Source organism: Rattus rattus, chromosome 1, assembly GCF_011064425.1.
Source record: "Rattus rattus isolate New Zealand chromosome 1, Rrattus_CSIRO_v1, whole genome shotgun sequence".
Taxonomy (NCBI): Eukaryota; Metazoa; Chordata; class Mammalia; order Rodentia; family Muridae; genus Rattus; species Rattus rattus.
Window position 1 is genome coordinate 239,324,589 of NC_046154.1, and position 17,679 is coordinate 239,342,267.

General features: G+C 38.2%; 1 pseudogene; it reads right to left on the bottom strand.

The window, feature by feature from the left end:
• LOC116889852 overlaps positions 1–17,679 on the bottom strand; it is a 155,182-nt pseudogene that overhangs the window by 109,223 nt on the left and 28,280 nt on the right.

The following is a 17,679-nucleotide window of genomic DNA, read 5'->3' on the forward strand; positions in this document are numbered from 1 at the left end:
AAAATTCTTTTCCAAAGTCAAGGTCAATCACTTTCCTCATAGGCTTACATGTTGCATATGATGATTAAGTTAATGTTTAATACTACCATTCAAACTGTTAGAAGAATGCCAGTATATCTGTTGGACACATTTTCAAGGCAGGGAGTCACAGGAAAGAAACTAAAATTTCTCTCTAAATTTACAGAGAAAAATATAAACATAATATAATAAAGTATGATAGTGAAGTTTAATAATAAGGAATTGTTTCTTCCATCCCAGAACTGATGGTAGAAATATGGCTTAAATATCTGGGCAAGTAGACATAAGATATATCACACTTTTTATTTGGCTTTGTTTAAAAATGAATAACATTGCTAGGTGGTGGTAGTGGATGACTTTGGTCTCAATACTAAGGAGGCAGATTTGAATAGATACTGAGTTTGAGGCTACCTTGATCTACAAAGTGAGTTCTAAGGACAGCTAGGGCTACACAAAGAAACTCTGTGTCAAAAAACAAGAATAATTTTTATAATAACTACATAGATAAAATTTACTTCTCAACATTAATGTAAAAATAATAGAAACATTCTTAAACTTAATCAGTTATGTAGAATTGTTATGTTGTTGTTGACAACTGACATTTTTGCTTCAAATATGGAGTAATGGTTAGATGTCAGGATATCTGTTCATTATTAAGTTATTACTGAGGATCTTCCATTGGTTTGTGGATGAATTTAGCTACTAGGTCTGCTATTTCAGTTAGAGGAGAAAGTGCTTCTACCATGTCCAAACTCAAGTTAATTGTTTGTAACTACTGACTTGTAAAATCCCTCAGCTGGTTCCTGTAGACCACTACTTTACAGGAAGTGCTGTGATAAGATATAGGGTTATAGGTTTATAAATATCTAGTAAGCATTAAACTCATTTTAAATTTCAAAAACCTCACATAGCAGTGAGTGCAAATATCACTGAACTTGAAATAGAAAGCCTTGATTGCTTATATTTTTTAAAATAATGTTTACATTAACAGAAAAGACAGCCACATGTTGAGGTATCATGAGGGTTGATTTCATGTCATTTCTAGGTGTACTGGCTAGTTTTGTGACACAGGATGGAGTTATCACAGAGAGAGGGGCCTCCCTTGAGGAAATGCCTCCATGAGATCCAGCAGTAAGGCATTTTCTCAATTAGTGATCAAAGGTGGGAGCGCCCCTGTGGGCAGTGCCATGCCTGGGCTGGGAGTCTTAGGTTCTATAAGAAAGCAAGCAATCCAGTAAGCAGCACCTTTGCATGGCCTCTGCATCAGCTCCTGCCTCCAAGTTCCTGTCCTGTGTGAGTTCCTGTCCTGACTTCCTTTGGTGATGAATGGCAATGTAAAAGTGTAGGTTGAATAAACCCTTTCCTCCCCAAATTGCTTCTTGGTCATGATGTTTTGTGCAGGAATAGAAACCCTGACTAAGAAGACACTAGGAGACATAATCTCTCCGAAGACTTCGTACTCATCTCACTCTTACAGTCTTCCTGCCCTTTATTCCACAGTGTTCCTTGATTCTTAGGTGCAAGAGTTGTTGTTGGAGCTGTACCCACAGGGGCGAGGCTCCACACTATTCACATAGGTTTGAATTATGATAACGTTGTGGCTTCTGTAATGCTCTCCATTTGGTGTAAAGAGAAGACTCTCGTTGGGGTCAGAGCTGCATTTCTCTGTGGATATAAGATTAACTTATAGTATGTAATAAGGAATTATGGTGGTCTATTAATGTGATGTTGACAGGTCTCTGCAGAGATCCACAATCTTACCATCACCCAGTAGTTGACTAAGTTTCTAGCATCAGGCATGATTTCCTTCTGATATCTATAGACATGCTAAGGGGATAATCACATGAGATCCCGATCCTAAAAAAAAGAACTATAGGAAACTAATGATTACTGAGAGAAGAAGAATTAGCCTTTTGTAAAGATGAATCCCCTAAGAGGCTAATATGCAGTGTTCAGCCCTGAAATCATATAACCATAAGCCACATTAAATTAACTTGCCAGGATATATTTATATGCCTATATACTTATATGAGAGAACAGTAATATCAATTTGAGGGGGGGTACACCAGGACAGAGAAAGTGATGTGGAGGTATTTTAATTTTTAAAATTTAAAATGAGTAATACAAAATGTTTGTAAACATTAAGATTTTCAGATATTACAAGAATAACAAAAAGATTAAATAAGAATTTATTATCTGAAACTGTATCTTAAATATAATATAATATTCGAGTCATACCACCAATTCTACTGTAAGATATTTGATGTTGGGACACCTGATTATCTGAGAGCTGAGGCTCATTTTCTATCACCAGCAGGATCATCCATCAATGGCCAGCCACAGAAGAGATCAAAATTCACAGCCTGGCATCTATAGAATGGTGTTGCTTGCACATCATCAACTTTCACATTGTCAAATTTAAAATTTGTATGTTGAATGATTATGACTTGGGGACCATTTGTCCTTGTCCCTGAAAGCACATAGCCTGAGAGAGTCTTTCTCAGAAAAGTCCCATGTGCAGAGTGACACAGCTGATTAGAGACAGTAATAACAACAATGTAATTAATAACAATTATAATGATTGGTGCTTGCTGAACACATGGAAGTAATTTCTTTTCAATTAATGCCTTCAATCCTTAGACAATTCATCAATCCTCAGACAATCCATCTAAGTGGCATTTGAAAGTTCTGTAAAAAAAAAAAAACAATACAAAGCAAAGCAAAACAAAACAAAACAAAAAACCCACACCAAAAAAATGTTCTGCTTTGATCATTCCCACAGATTCACTGAATTTTGAAGAAAAAAGTGCAACTTGATTTCAGTAGTATTTTAATGAAGTATGGCCTTATTATCCATATGACTATAGCCTTGTATTTGTAATACTCCTGCCTCAATTTCCCATGTGCTGGAATATAAATTTGCACTGCCATGTCATCTTCAATAATTTTTTGAAGCCAGACCTTTGGGTAGGAGGAAACATCTATATTTTTAATATGAATTTCCCCAATCTGTTAGGACCTTGAGTGTCCAAACTCTACAACTCCTTTCCCTACAAATACTAGTAATGAGTTAGGGTAAGGCTTACTAAATATTAGGATGCACACGAACTAAAAGAAGAGTAGTAATTCTGGCCGTAAAGCCCATCCCCCTGTCCCATGTCTGGCAGTACTTTCCTATGTTCTCTCATTTACTCCCCAGATAAACTCAATGGTACAGATATAATTCTTCTTCCTTTTTTACTAATAATTCAGTGACTATTGCGAACCTTGCAGACAGACTGGAAATAAGAGAGGTGAGATTGAAGCTATTGTCTTGTCGATTCTATTCATAATCACCAAAAGATGCTCATTCTTTTAATAGTAATTTATGTCTAAATGACATTGACAGACTTTTGTAAGTTTGGTCTGTCTTTCTTCATCTAGTTTCTTAGTCCTCTACGTGTTGCAAGACATGTGTAAGGCAAAAGCTTTCCACATTGGCTCTTGAAGTTGGGGGAGACAAGCTAATCAGTGGAAAACTGCAGGCTTATCCTTACAACAGCATTGCTCCTTTCTGTTCTGGAACATGAAGAATTAACCAAAGCTGAGTCTTTATATTCTCTATGCTTTACCACATCCTATGTGAAGTCTTTATTTCTGCTATGAAATAACAGCTTTGATCCCCTCTAGGCATATGAGATTATTGTTATTTTTAGATTTATTCCTTAAAAATTCCATATACGTATACAATGCATCTTTACATTATCTACCCCTCAGCTTCCCCCAGAACCATCCATCACATATTTCTTTCAACATTGTCTTCTTACCATTTTTTTTATTTTAAATTTTAGTGCAATTGACAGTTGATGGCTGTTAGAGATGGGAGAGTCACTTTTCCTTGGGGGCATGGGTGCTGGTGGGTTTCTCTATAATCCCAGTGGATGACATCATATCACTCTACACATAGGCAGCACTAATTGGACTCAGTGTCTTAAAAACTATGGCGTGTGTGTATGTGCAGCTCCTGGTGTATGATTGCACACGTGAGAGCAGGTTCACACCCACACTTCTGTGGAGGCCCCAACTTGAGATCAGGTGTCCTCTTCAGTATTTTATTTAATATATTAAGTCCTGGTCCCTTAGTGACTGTTTTATTTTACTAATTCCATCCAATTTGGATAGGCAAGTCGCCTCTCTGTTTCAGAGTGCTGTGATTACTGGCTGTGACTATACCTCATTGGCTTTGACACAGGTTCGGAGAATCCAAAGTCTAGTCCTCATCCTTACATGGCAAATGTGCTTTTCACTGAGCTTTATGCCCCATCCTGTGTGCCACATTTGAAACAAGGTAGGAGCAGCATATGTAAAGCACCTTGTGGAATTATTCTAGTAATGCTGTGCCAATACTAGCAATGTCCTCCTGCCCCCATTATACAGAAGAGGGAACCAAAGGTCTCAGAGTTTGAAATGTACTTGAGCGTCAGAGTTAGGGGCGTATGGAGCCAAGCAACCTGTTACCTGATTTGTAATCCACACACTAAGCGGATGATAGAGGAGACTATGAGTATTTTTAAATAAGTGGTAAATTCTAGTTGTTAATAATTCAAGTAATAGATGCTCCACAGATGGATGTTAGCCATATAGATAGATGAAAAACAAAGTCAGGAATCAGCCTTGGAATGCTGAGACTTGTTACAAAGGCTTGGAAACCAACATCCATTGATTGGAATGTTGGCTCAATAACCAGTGGCTGTGTCATTTTGGGTCAATTACTTAAATGTGCCATACCACATCTTCTTTATCAGTGAAATGGTGATACTCCCTTCCAGCATAAGAGGAGGAACTTAATAAATTAATGGAAACAAAGAACCTGACATAGGTGCCCGGTAAGTAGATATGTGTTGTTCTGTGCCCTGCTTTAATGTGTTCTCAAATATCAGCGGCAAAGAAGTGTTTAGAAATAAATCCAAATGAGAGCACCGAGCCATTGGTAGGAATAGTGGGAAAATAAAAGTGGTTTTTGAAAAGTAGGCAAAGCCAAAGGTGACAGACTTTTTCACTTAAGAAGTTAAAAGTGACCGTAAACCTATACTAATAGGAAAAAGAGCATGCTGTGTTTCCTAGGAAATAAAGGTCACATGGCTTTAATTGGCCATTTATTTGAGGCTCTGATTTCTGGACCCTCACTATGTGGCCTGCCCTTTAAGCCACAAGTCTGAGTTATGAAATATCATGATTCAGTTAGGAAAACTGAGTGGTGACCTTTCATTGGGATAGTTTTAGAAAACAGGCATGTTTTTGCTATTGTTGTTGCTGTCGTTGTTGTTGTTGTTGTTGCTGTTGTTGTTGTGTTTGGACTATGTCTGCCACTATGTAATGTAGCTTGGCCTAAAACTGGCCATTCCCTCATCTTGGGATTCAAATGCTGGGATTCTTGCTTGCCCTTAAACTCACCTTTTAAAAATAGCTATATAATGAACCTTGCGTTAGTCCAGGTAAGCTACGGATACTGAAGATGTAGTAAAGTGAAATTTAGAAACATGGATGAATGTATGTTTGCTTCCTGCTTATACTCATAACTAATGCAGACTGATCGGGAATGACTCCACTTAGAAGTCACTTGAGGATCCGAGCTGATGGGAATCTATTACTTCAGCATTTGACATGATCACTCTTTATGATAGGTGACAGGAAAGCCTGGGGAATTACTTGAGATTTTTCACTGGCTCAACCCAGAAGAAACACGTGGCTCACATTTCATAGGAAATAGCTGTCTGGCCTCACTTGGCTGTAAGAATCTGGTCACTCACATATATCTCTTTGTCCATCTGCCAGTCAATAAGTATATTCTTACACTTACACAATCATTACATATTTTCTACACAGTCACATCATGAGGTGACTCTGGCTGTACAGCGCAGAGCCTGTCACAGTGCTCAGGACAGAGCCACCATGCTCTGGCACTGACTATGTGCCATCTCTCTGTTTCATCAGAAAAGGTTTAGATTTCCATCTAAGAACCTGCTCAAATGATGAGCACTGAGACAGAAGATATGAAATGCAATAAAGAGCCTGTGATATAGTGATATATGATATAGTGATAGTGTGATATAGTGAACGTATGCCTGTGTACCTATCCTGGTCCCTAGCAGATCACAGTCCTTTTGCCAAACATGTTAGCTCTTAGCGATGATATCAGAGAAAATAAAAAACAATCATTATATATTTAGAACCAGAGAGGTTACTTTAAAGATATGCATTGTCAAGGCATGGACAGAATTTACTTAAAGAAAACTCAACAAAGGAGACCAGTATGGGTAGCAAATATTCTAAATAGTAGTCATGGTGTATGACATAGTTTGTCTTCATTTATGAAGTATCCCCACTGACTCAATTATAAATATACTTTTTCTGCAGAGTCTTAAAGTCCAGAGAAATAGGAACAAGGCTAACCAGGTAGTTTTCCCATCAAGAATCACATAGGAAAGTCAGTCTCCTTATTGGAGTGCAGATCTCCTTACCATGTCCAACATTATCTAATGGGGATAGAGAACTCTACAGTGAGTTCATTGTCTGCTGAGAAATTAAGTCAAAGATAGATCTTGTCAAAGGTAAGATAGATCTGGATAGCCTTGGGCTGGGGTTTGTACTAGATAATCTTCAAAATGCCTTCTATATCCAGGCTTCAGTGGATTGTATTTACTTCAGTATTCAGTGTTTGATGGATTGAGCCTCGGGGAATTCTGTACTCAGAGGATGGGAGGAGCAAAAAACTTTAGCCATAATGAGGCCAGTCTCAGATGCTGTTGCTTCTCTACTTCTAATCTGTGGGTCACAGAACTTAAACCTTAGCAGAATCCAGAAATGAAGCTACAGAGCAATTACAATGCTGAGTTTTTGGACGTGAAGCTGGGGTTGTCCAATCACTCTCTAGTTCTCTTGTTAGTTCATTCGAGTGGAAATCTCTTGCTGGGCGTAATTAAGGTCATTGCAAGAGCAAATAAACACTTGTTTATTTCAAAGTCACTTGCTCCATAGTCTCCTGAGATATTTGCCAAATTATATCCCTCCCCTCACCATGGAGGATGATAAAAGCAGTCAGCAGATTGGAAGAGGATGCCAGGTGCTCATGGGGTCATAATTTGCCATCCTGGGCTCAATGCAGCATGTGGTGGCATTACGGAGTGGTTATCTTCAGAGATAAGCTACCTAAGTGTTGCCCCAACCCATCAAATACAATGGTTTTTGTTTTTGTAGGAAATATAACAGTACTGGAATGGTCTTGCGATCCTGTCTAGGCACAATCTTGCCAAGCATCTGAAGCTAAAACGCTTCTTAGATAAGTCTTAGTCTTCTCATTTGTCATGCATCAAAGCTTCTTAAAATGAGAGCTTACATGGCTTTGAATGCCGGTGGCAGGAATGATGATTCACAGCTGTTCTCTGATTCACTAGAAGGAGAGTCATGGTGGACCGACCTTAGCATCAAGAATACAAGGACATGGTTTCCAGCTGTTAGGTATTAGCTGTGTTGCCTTGAACCAATCAAACTCAATATTAAATGTGGTAATTTACTACTACCTACACCCTTGTGTTTTGGTGAAAACTGAGTGGTAAATTCAATATACTTTAAGACAATACCAAATATTGGCACAGTATTTGTCCAGACAATATTGGTGCAATTTAGAGATCCTGTTTTTCTTTATTTCTTTTATTAAATTTTATTTTTCTTGGATACTTTATGTATTTACACTTCAATGTTATCTCATTCTGCCCCCTTCACCCTGCTCCTATGAGGATGCTCCCACTCCCACCCACTTACTCCCACCTCAGTGCTCTGGCATACCCCTACATTGGGGAAACAAGCCTTCACAGGACCAACGGATTCTTCCCTATTGCTGGCTAATCCCATCCTCTGCTACATATCCAGCTGGAGCCATGGGTCCCTCCACGTGTACTCATTGGTAAGTGGTTTAGTTCCTGGGAGCTCTGGTGGGGTCTGGTGGATTGGTATTGTTGTTCTTCCTGTGACATTGCAAACCCCTTCAGCTCCTTCCGTTCTTTCTCTAACTCCTCCATAGGGTTACCTGTGCTTAGTGCAATGATTAGCTGCAAGCATCCTCATCTAAATCAATAAGGCTCTTATAGAACCTCTCGGGAGACAACCATATCTGGCTCCTGTAAGCAAGCACTTCTTGGCATCAGCAATAGTGACTGGGTTTGGTGGCTGCATATGGGATGGATCCCCAGGTGGGGCAGTATTTTGATCTCCCTTCTAATAAGGAATGAAGTATCTACATTTTGGTTTTCCTTCTCCTTGAGTTTCATATAATCTGTGGATTTTTCCGTAGGTATTCCAAGCTATTCAGTTAATATCCCCTTATCAGTGAGTGCATACTATGTGTGATCTTTTGTGACAGGGTTACCTGACACAGGATGATATTTTCTAGTTCCATCCATTTGTCTAAGAACTTCATGTAGTCATTTTTTCTAATAGATGTGTAGTACTCCATTGTGTAAATATACTATATTTTCTGTATCCATTCCTCTGTTGAAGGACATCTGTTTTTTTCCAGTTTCTGGCTATTATAAAGGCTGCTAGAAACATAGTGGAACATGTGTCTTGTTATATGTTGGAGCATGTTTTGCATATATGCCCAGGGATGGTATAGCTAGGTATTTACGTAGTACTGTGTACAATTTTCTGAGAAACCACCAGACTGACTTAAAGAGTGGTTGGACCAGTTTATAATCCCACCAACAATAAAGGAGTGTTCCTCTTTCTCCACATCCTCATAGGCTGTCACCTGAGTTTTTGGTCTTAGCCATTCTGTCTGGTGTGATATAGAATCTCTGGGTTGTTTTGATTTGCATTTCCCTGATGACTAAGGATGTTGAACATTTCTTTAGGTGCTTTTTGGCCATTCGATAATCCTCAGCTGAGAATTCTTGTTTAGTTCTGTACCCCAGTTTTAATAAGATTATTTGATTCTTTGGAGTCTAACTTCTTGAGTTTTTGTATACATTAGGTATGGTAAATAATCATTTTGATGTGATCTTGTATTCTTTTTCCAAGAATCTTATTGAGTATTTTGGCATTTATATTCATGATGGAATTTAGTGTGAAGTTCTCTTTCTTTTTATGGCCTTCGTGGGGTATTTGGTAGTGGTCCTTCTGTTTCTATTTTGTGGAATAGTTTCAAGAGTATTAGGTCTTTTTTGAAGGTCTGGTAAACCCCTCTGTTCCTGGGTTTCTTTTTGGCTAGGAGACTTTTAATTACTGCTTCTACTTCTTAGGTGTTATCAGACTTTTTAGATGGTTCATCTGATCCTGATTTAACCTTGATACCTGTTATTTGTCTAGAAAATTGCCCTTTTCATGCAGATTTTCTAGTTTTGTTCAGTATAGGCTTTGGAGTAGGATCTGATAATTTTTGAATATCCTCAGTTTTTGTTGTTATGTCTTTCTTATCATTCCTAATTTTGTTAATTTGGATACTGTCTTTGTGCCCTCTGATTAGTCTGGCTAAGGGTTTATCTATCTTGTTGATTTTCTCAAAGAACTAGCTCCTGATTTTGTTGATTCTTTGTATAGTTCCTTTTGTTTTTACTTGGTTGATTTCAGCCCCGTGATTGATTATTTCCTGCTGTCTACTCCTCTTGGGTGTATTTGCTTCTTTTTGTTCTAGAGCTTTCAGGAGTGCTGTCAAACTGTTAGTGTATACTCTTTTCAGTTTCTTTTTGGAGGCACTCAGAGCTATGATTTTTCCTCTTAGCATTGCTTTCTTTGAATCCCATATGTTTGGATATGTTGTGCCTTAATTTTCATTTATTTTAAAAAGTCTTTAATTTCTTTCTTTATTTCCTCCTTGACAAAATTATCATTGAGTAGAGCATTGTTCAGCTTCCATGTATACATGGGCTTCTGTTGTTTTTGTTGTTATTGAGGGACAGCTTTAGTTCATGGTGATCTGATAGGATGCATGGCATTACTTCAATCTTCTTATATCTATTGAGGCCAGTTTTATGATTGATTATATGGTCAGTTTTGGAGAAGGTACCATGAGGTGCTGAGAAGAAGTTATATTCTTTTGTTTCTGCATGAAATGTTCTATAGATATCTGTTAAATAAATTTGGTTCATAACTTCTGTTAGTTTCTCTATGTCTCTGTTTAGTTTGTTTCCATGATCTGTTCATTGATGAGAGTGGAGTGTTGAAGTCTTCCACTATTATCGTATGAGGTACAATGTATGCTTTGATCCTTAGTAAAGTTTCTTTTATTAATGTGTATACCCTTTTATTTAGAGCATAGATGTTCAGAATTGTGAGTTCATCTTGGTATATTTTTCCTTTGATGTGCATGAAGTGTCCTTCCTATCTTTTTTGGTATCTATTGGTTGAAAGTCGATTTTATTTGATATTAAAAAGGCTGCTCCAGCTTGTTTGTTGGGACCATTTGCCCAGAAAATTTTTTCCAGCCCTTTCCTCTTAGGTGCTTTTTTTGTCTTTGTCACTGAGGTGTGTTTCCTTGATGCAACAAAATGCTGGGTCCTCTTTTGGACCAGTCGGTTTGTCTTTGTCTCTTTATTGGGGAATTGAATTTACTGATATTAAGAGATATTAAGAAACAGTGATTGTTTCCTGTTATTTTTGTTGTTAGAGGCGGGATTATTTTTGTGCAGCTACCTTCTTTTGGGTCTGTTGCGAGAAGATTATTTTCTTGCCTTTTCTAGGGTGTAGTTTATCCTTTGTATGGCTTGAATTGTGGAAAGATAATGTGTAAATTTGGTTTTGTCATGGAATATCTTGGTTTCTCCATCTATGGTAATTGAGAATTTTTGCTGAATATAGTAGCCTGGGCTGGCAGCTGTGTTTTCTTAGTGTCTGTATGATATCTGCCCAGGATCTTCTGGCTTTCATAGTCGATTCTTCACCTCACCACAGTGAACATCACTAACATTTTACCCCATACAAATTTGCCTCCACCCTTACTCTAACAGTCTTACAGAAAGGTTGTTTCAAAAGTGGTCTCTGTAAACAAAGATCTTGTGCCAAGATTCTTTTAACTCTGAGAGTATAAAGAAGAAAGAACTGGGTTGGGAGAAAATATCAAGGTAAGCAACTTAACAGAAGAAAGGTTTACTTTGGATTATGGCTGGAGAGTATTATCCATCATGGCCAGCAAGGCATGGTGGTCTAAGCTGCTTGTATCTGTAGGAGCCAGAGAGTGAGGATGCTTTATAAATCTTAGTGGACCAGGATATGAAACTGGGCTGTAAATCTCAAGTTCCATTCTCTAGAAACTTACTTCTTTTTCGGAGGTCCCACCCAGCAAAGGCTCCATAACTACTCAAAACAGCACCTCCAGCTGGAAGCCAGGTGTTCAAGTGCAGTAATCTTGGATAATGCTTCCTACTCAAGTCACAATAAAAGACTTTCTAAATGGTGGAGATTTTAGCTGACTGTCCATGTATGTAGCAAAATGAGAGTAAGTACATAAGTCATTCTTTCTGCCTTATGTTGATGATGCAGTGGCAGATAAGAAATTTCCTCCAAAATTCTGAAAGCAAACCACGAAGTGTCATCTGAAGAGGGCAGGCAGTGACCCCAGGAACCACTTACTCATTGTGACTGGTGATAACAGAAGAAAATTATGGAATGCCTGGGGAATCTAGGAGAAGTGCCATTTAATAAAAGGGGTGAGAAAGTATATAAAGATTTCTGACTTCTCTGTAGGAGCTCCTTTATCAGGACAATATCAGAAGTTTGCATTTGCAAATATTTTGTGAGGAGATAGTCAGGTACATAGAACAACAAGGGGACAGTTCATGCAAAGCACTGGCCAAACATTAAGAGGGCTATTGGATGAATGGAGAATATGAAGAAGGGTAATGGCAAGGTAGTCATGGAGATGTTAGGAAGATGGGTTAGTTAGTAAAGTGTTTGCCATATCCATATGAGTACCTAAGTCTGGATCCCCAGTTCCCACACAAATAGATAAATGTGATGCTTCACATCTGCAATCAGAGCTCTTTGGAGTCAGCGGCAGAAGAATCTAAGGGGGGTTGTTGGCTAGCCAGCCTATACAAAGTTCTATCTATAAATTACTATATTACATATAGTAATTTTCTTTATCCAAAAATAACAGGAATATTAATTATCTTACAGAATAGAGTAATGCTTCCATAAAGATATATAGGGAAAACAAGAAATCACACTGTAAGCAATTGAATTTGCTTTATTTTAGATCTTTATTTTGTTTCCATTCAGATTTGAAACCTGGAAATTGTACTGCCTCTGTCAGATACTCGAATGCTTGCTTAGGTAAACTGGTATTAGCATTATCTCCTGAGCCATATATATATAAGCAATGACTAACTTACATATTCATCTCAATTTTGCCCTTTGCTCATTCTGATACTTAGTTGTAGTATCAACCTGTAAATTTCTCTGTTAGTTTTTCCTTCTTGAAAAGGGGCATGCTTATGTCTGTGTTGAAGGGAAGCAGTAAAACTGCCTGCATGACTGACTCTGTTCATGACAGAATCACTACCAGTGTCCTTTCATTATGAATGAATTAAAGCACTTTGGTTCCACAATAGGAATCCAAATACAACCAACGTAAATAAAAGAACAATGGGCTACACATGGTCTTGGGATGGCGTAACACAGAAATGCCTGCGTCTTGGGAAAAACCAGAACCAGATCTTTTCATAGTTCTAGACTGCTTGATTTCAGTAATTTTGTTTTTATTTCTGAATATTTGGCAGCCTTTCTCTTTTTCCTTGACATCTACTCACTTATCTGTGAATCTCATAATTCCATATACTGCAGGTGGCCTGTTAAGTTGGTATTAGTACAAGTTTGGAGAGTCTATTGGGCAATGGAGTCAAGAGATACTTCTTAGACAAAGACCTATATAAACTGTCCAGGAAAACAGCTCCACACAAACATATCCACTTTTGACAGTGCAGTTTTGGGACAACACAAATTTCATAAATGTAGCAAATTCAATCAGTGGAGCTGAACATTTTCTTTTTGCAGAATCTACAGTGATGTGGTCAGTCATGCCATCATTATATTAAGACCAAAGAGATACAAAATTGTTATAAACATTAAAACTTAATCAAATCTTTTTTTTTATTGATGCTATGGTTCCATTCACCTCAAAATAATTCTCTTTATTATCGTCTTTCATGGAAAATTCTGACCCCTTTTTTTCAATTTTTAAAAACATACATGCATGTGTATAATGTACTCTGCTCATATTCATATCACTCACTTATCTCCCATCTGTCTCCTACTGTCCCCCTTTCCATTTCAAAACCATTTTATTTCCTCTCTTTTAAAGGATGAATTTATAACTATGATCTCAAAAAATTTAATCAATTTTGATAAATGATTTGTTTCTGAGTACTACATAAAATATTTTACATTTCACAATACAGCAAGATTTATTGTAAGTTGCTAATATTTAAAATGTTTTCTCTTGATATGACTTGCTCTTTTGTTTCTATAAAAATGATTACAAAATATATCACATACTATAAGCCTAGTTTACTTACTTACTGAGTTACAAAAGAGTAATCCCTATGATAAATCATCACAAGTCAAAGACAGCTAAACTATTAAAGGGACATATAGTTTCTAAAACAGCAAATCCAACAGCCAAGTCACCATTATTTAGGCAGTATATTAAAAAGATTAATAAGCAAACAGTTCATAAATTTAATAAATAGAACGCACTAGAATTTGGGCCTTGCCATCTCAGACATCAACAACATGAATTCATAGAAATATGTACATAGAAATAAGGAAGAATGGTTGTTTCACACCTTCTCCTTCTCAGGGCGTCAGAACTTCTCTGGTTTTTACCCCAGCATCATCTGTCATTTGACAGTGGAAGAGTCACTTGTCCAGGGACAGCTTGTCAGTTATGGTCTTTTGTGTTTTGTTTTCTGCTGTTTCACGTTGGACAGTTTGCAGCCAGTTGAAGAAGGATTTGTGTTTGAGTTAGAGAAGCTCCCTGACAAATATTGTCTATAGGGAATTACTGTGGAAGGCCAAATAATTAGAAGTTAGGAAAGGGAATGCATTAGAGAGCTAACAGAACAGTGTGACAATTGTCAGGTTATGAACTGAGTGTCAGGACAGGGAATGCTGGAAATTTTTCCCTGCATGATAGGCTCAACTGTCAGCTTCCTGCCATCTTACCTTCACTCCATTGCAGCCATTCATTCCTCACCAATCTTGCCATCACCAGTAGGTTTGATTCTTATTCCTTTTTAATATTCTCTTACTTGGATTCCCATGGAATCCTATTCCTTCACAGTCTCCTGTCCTCTTCACTTGTCTTATATTTTCTTTCATTTGTCCTTTTAGAATCAGAATACTCTAGATGTTTGTCTAGACCATGATGATATCAATCTAATCTAATCTATCTATCTATCTATCTATCTATCTATCTATCTATCTATCTATCTATCTATCTATATCTATCTACCATCTTCCTATCATCTGTCTATTGGTTTATCTATCTACCTACCCACCTATCTACCTATCACCTGTATGTCTGTCTGTCTTTCTATCTATCATCTATCCATCCTAAAATAAAGATCATCTAGTTTATCAGCTTCAGGTGTCATCTTCAGGTTGTATATTCTTTGATTGGCATCCCAGACCTTGCTTCCAGTTCAGCTCCAGGATAAATAGTTCTTTATCTATTTGTTTTAATTTTACGTATATACGTGTTTTCCCTGAATTAAATATGTCTACATATATGACTACATATATGTCTGATATCTTCAGAAAATAGAAGAAAGTATTTGCATATCTGTGTGTGCATATTTACACACAATAGTGAGCCACTGTTTAGGTGGTCAAAATTGAACCCCAATTCTTCAGGAGAATAGCCAGTAATCTTAATGACTGAGCTATCTCTCAAGCTCCTAGGCTTGACATTTATTGACCCATGTGCCCCTGTATTTGTATACTTACTCTGCCTTTCAAACATAACCTGAACTCAACAAAATATTGATCTTCACTTTTCTCAACTCCAATTTATCTCAATCTCACTTCTCCAGTCTCAAAGATGTTATCACCATTGATCTCGTTGCCCATATTGCAGACTGGGGAATCTTCTTTCACCACACCAGTTTGATGTGAAAGCTTGTGCCATGTGGATCCATATTTAATTCTCACAGCATTATGTACATGGCTTTCTTTTTTTACAGAATAAACATTTTATACGTTTCTTACTGATTATTTTATTTAGATTTTAAATGTGTCCCCTTCTTGGTCTCCCCTCCCAAGCACTCCACTAATTCCCCTGTAAGATGATCCTTCCCCACCCACACTCCCACACCCACCTTACGCCTCTAGCATCCTCTTTCTCGGTGGGTATCAAACCTTCACGGAACCGAACAACATCCCCTCCTCCCAGTGAGACAAGACAAAGCAGTCCGCTGCTAATTATTTAGCTTGGGGTGGGGGTGGGGGGAGGGTGGTGGTGGTGGTGGTGGTGGTGGTGGTGGTGGTGGTGGTGGTGGTGCAGCCAATATATGGTCTTCAGTTAGTGGCTTAGTCCCTGGGCATTATGAGGGGTACATTTAGTTAGCCCTTCCTTTAACTTTTTTATAGAGGCTGAATCCAAAGTGTGGATGTATCTGCATTTGTCTCAGTCAGGTGCTGGTAGAGCCTCTCAGAGGACAGCCATGCCAGTCTCCTCTCCACAAGGACAACATGGCATTAGCAATAGTATCAGGATTTGGTGCTTGCACTTAGTCTCGGGATGGCCTTTCCTATATTCTCTGTTCCATTTCCTTTAGATAGGAACAATTTGGAGTCAAAATTTTGAGACGGGTGCATGGCCCCATCCTTTGACTGGAAGCTATGTCTATCTACTGGAGGTGGTCTCTTCAAGTTCCATCTCCCCACTGTTGAGCATTTTGGCTAATAATCATCCCTATTGGGTTCTGGGAGCCTCTCATATCCCTGGTGTCAGGACTTTCTAGTGGTTCTCGCCATCCCCCACCCCACACTGCTGCATATTTCAACTCTTTTTCCTGGCACTCTAGGCTTCTCTCCTGTCTCCTCCAATATCTGATTCTGCCCTCCTTTCCTCCCCATTTCCTCTCTCACCCATGTCCCTCCCTCTGTCTGTCTCTCAGGATTATTTTTTTACCCCTTTCTAAGTGGGACTGAAGCATTCACACTTGGGCTTATCTTCTAATTAAACTTTATATGGTTTGTGAACTGTATAATGGGTATTCTGAACTTCCTGGCTAATATTCACTTATCAGTGAATTACATACCAATAAATCCTTTTGTGTCTGGGATACCTTACTCAGGATCATATTTTCTAGTTACACCCATTTGCTTGCAAAATTAGTGATGTCTTCATTTTTAATAGATGAATAGTATTCCATTGTGTAAATGAACCACATTTTCTACATCCATTATTTTGTTGAGGGACATCTGGATAATTTCTAACTTCTTGCTATCATAAACAAGTCTTTTCCTTGTGATGTGGTGGCACATCTTTTGGATATATGCCCAGGAGCCTTTTCCCCTTACTGCTTTCAATATTCTTTCTTTTATCTGTACATTTAGTGTTTTGATTATTATGTGATGGGAGGATTTTCTTTCCTGGTCCAATCTATTTGGTGTTCTATAGGCTTCTTGTACATTTATGGCCATCTCTTTCTTTAGGTTACACAAGATTTCTTCTATGATTTTGTTAAAGATGTTTTCTGGCCCTTTGAAATGGAAATCTTCACTCTCTTCTATTCTTATTTTTCCTAGGTTTGGTTTTCTTTCATTGTGTCCTGAATTCCCTGGGTGTTTTGGGTTAGGAGCTCTTTTTCACTTTGTATGTTCTTTAACCAATATGTCAATATCGTCTATGGTATCTTGTATATCTGAAATTCTCTTCCACCCCTTATATTCTGTTGGTGGTGCTTTCATTAGTAATTCCTTATCTCTTTTCTAGGTTTTCCTTCTCCAGCATTACTTCTGGATTTACTTGATTTCTTTATTGCTTCTATTTCCACTTTTAGGTCTTGGACAGTTTTGTTTTTCAATTCCTTCACCTGTTTGATTGTGTCTACATGTATTTCTTTAAAGGATTTATTTGTTTCCTCTTTCAGGACTTCTACCCATTTGCCTGTGATTTCATTTATTTCTTTAAGGGAGTTATTTATGTCCACATTAAAGGCTTCTATCACCTTCGTGATATGGGATTTTAGGCCGGATTCTTGCTTTTCGGGTGTGCTAGGGTATGCAGGGCTTGTTGTGATCAGACAACTGGGTTCTAATGCTGCCAGGTTGCACTAGTTTCTGTTCTTCATATTCTCACACTTGCCCCATGCTGTCTGGTTATCTCCTGTGTTAAGTAGCCTAGTCATCTCTTACTGGAGCCTGTCCCTCCCTGGAGACAGGTAATGAATGCTCTGTGACCTGGGATAGAGCTGGGCTCCTGGGAGGCAGGCAGTGCTGTTTATGGCTAGAGGTCTTCCTGTGTCCCTGGTTAAAGTAAATCTCTTAGGAGACAGAAAGTCTGTGTCTCTGTTACAGCAGACCTCCTGGTAGACAGACAGGCTTTCGGGTGCAGGAGAGGGTCAGACGCATCTGATCTGCCTCAGTAGATTTGCAGACCAGAAGGGAGATGTGTCTCCAGCAGAG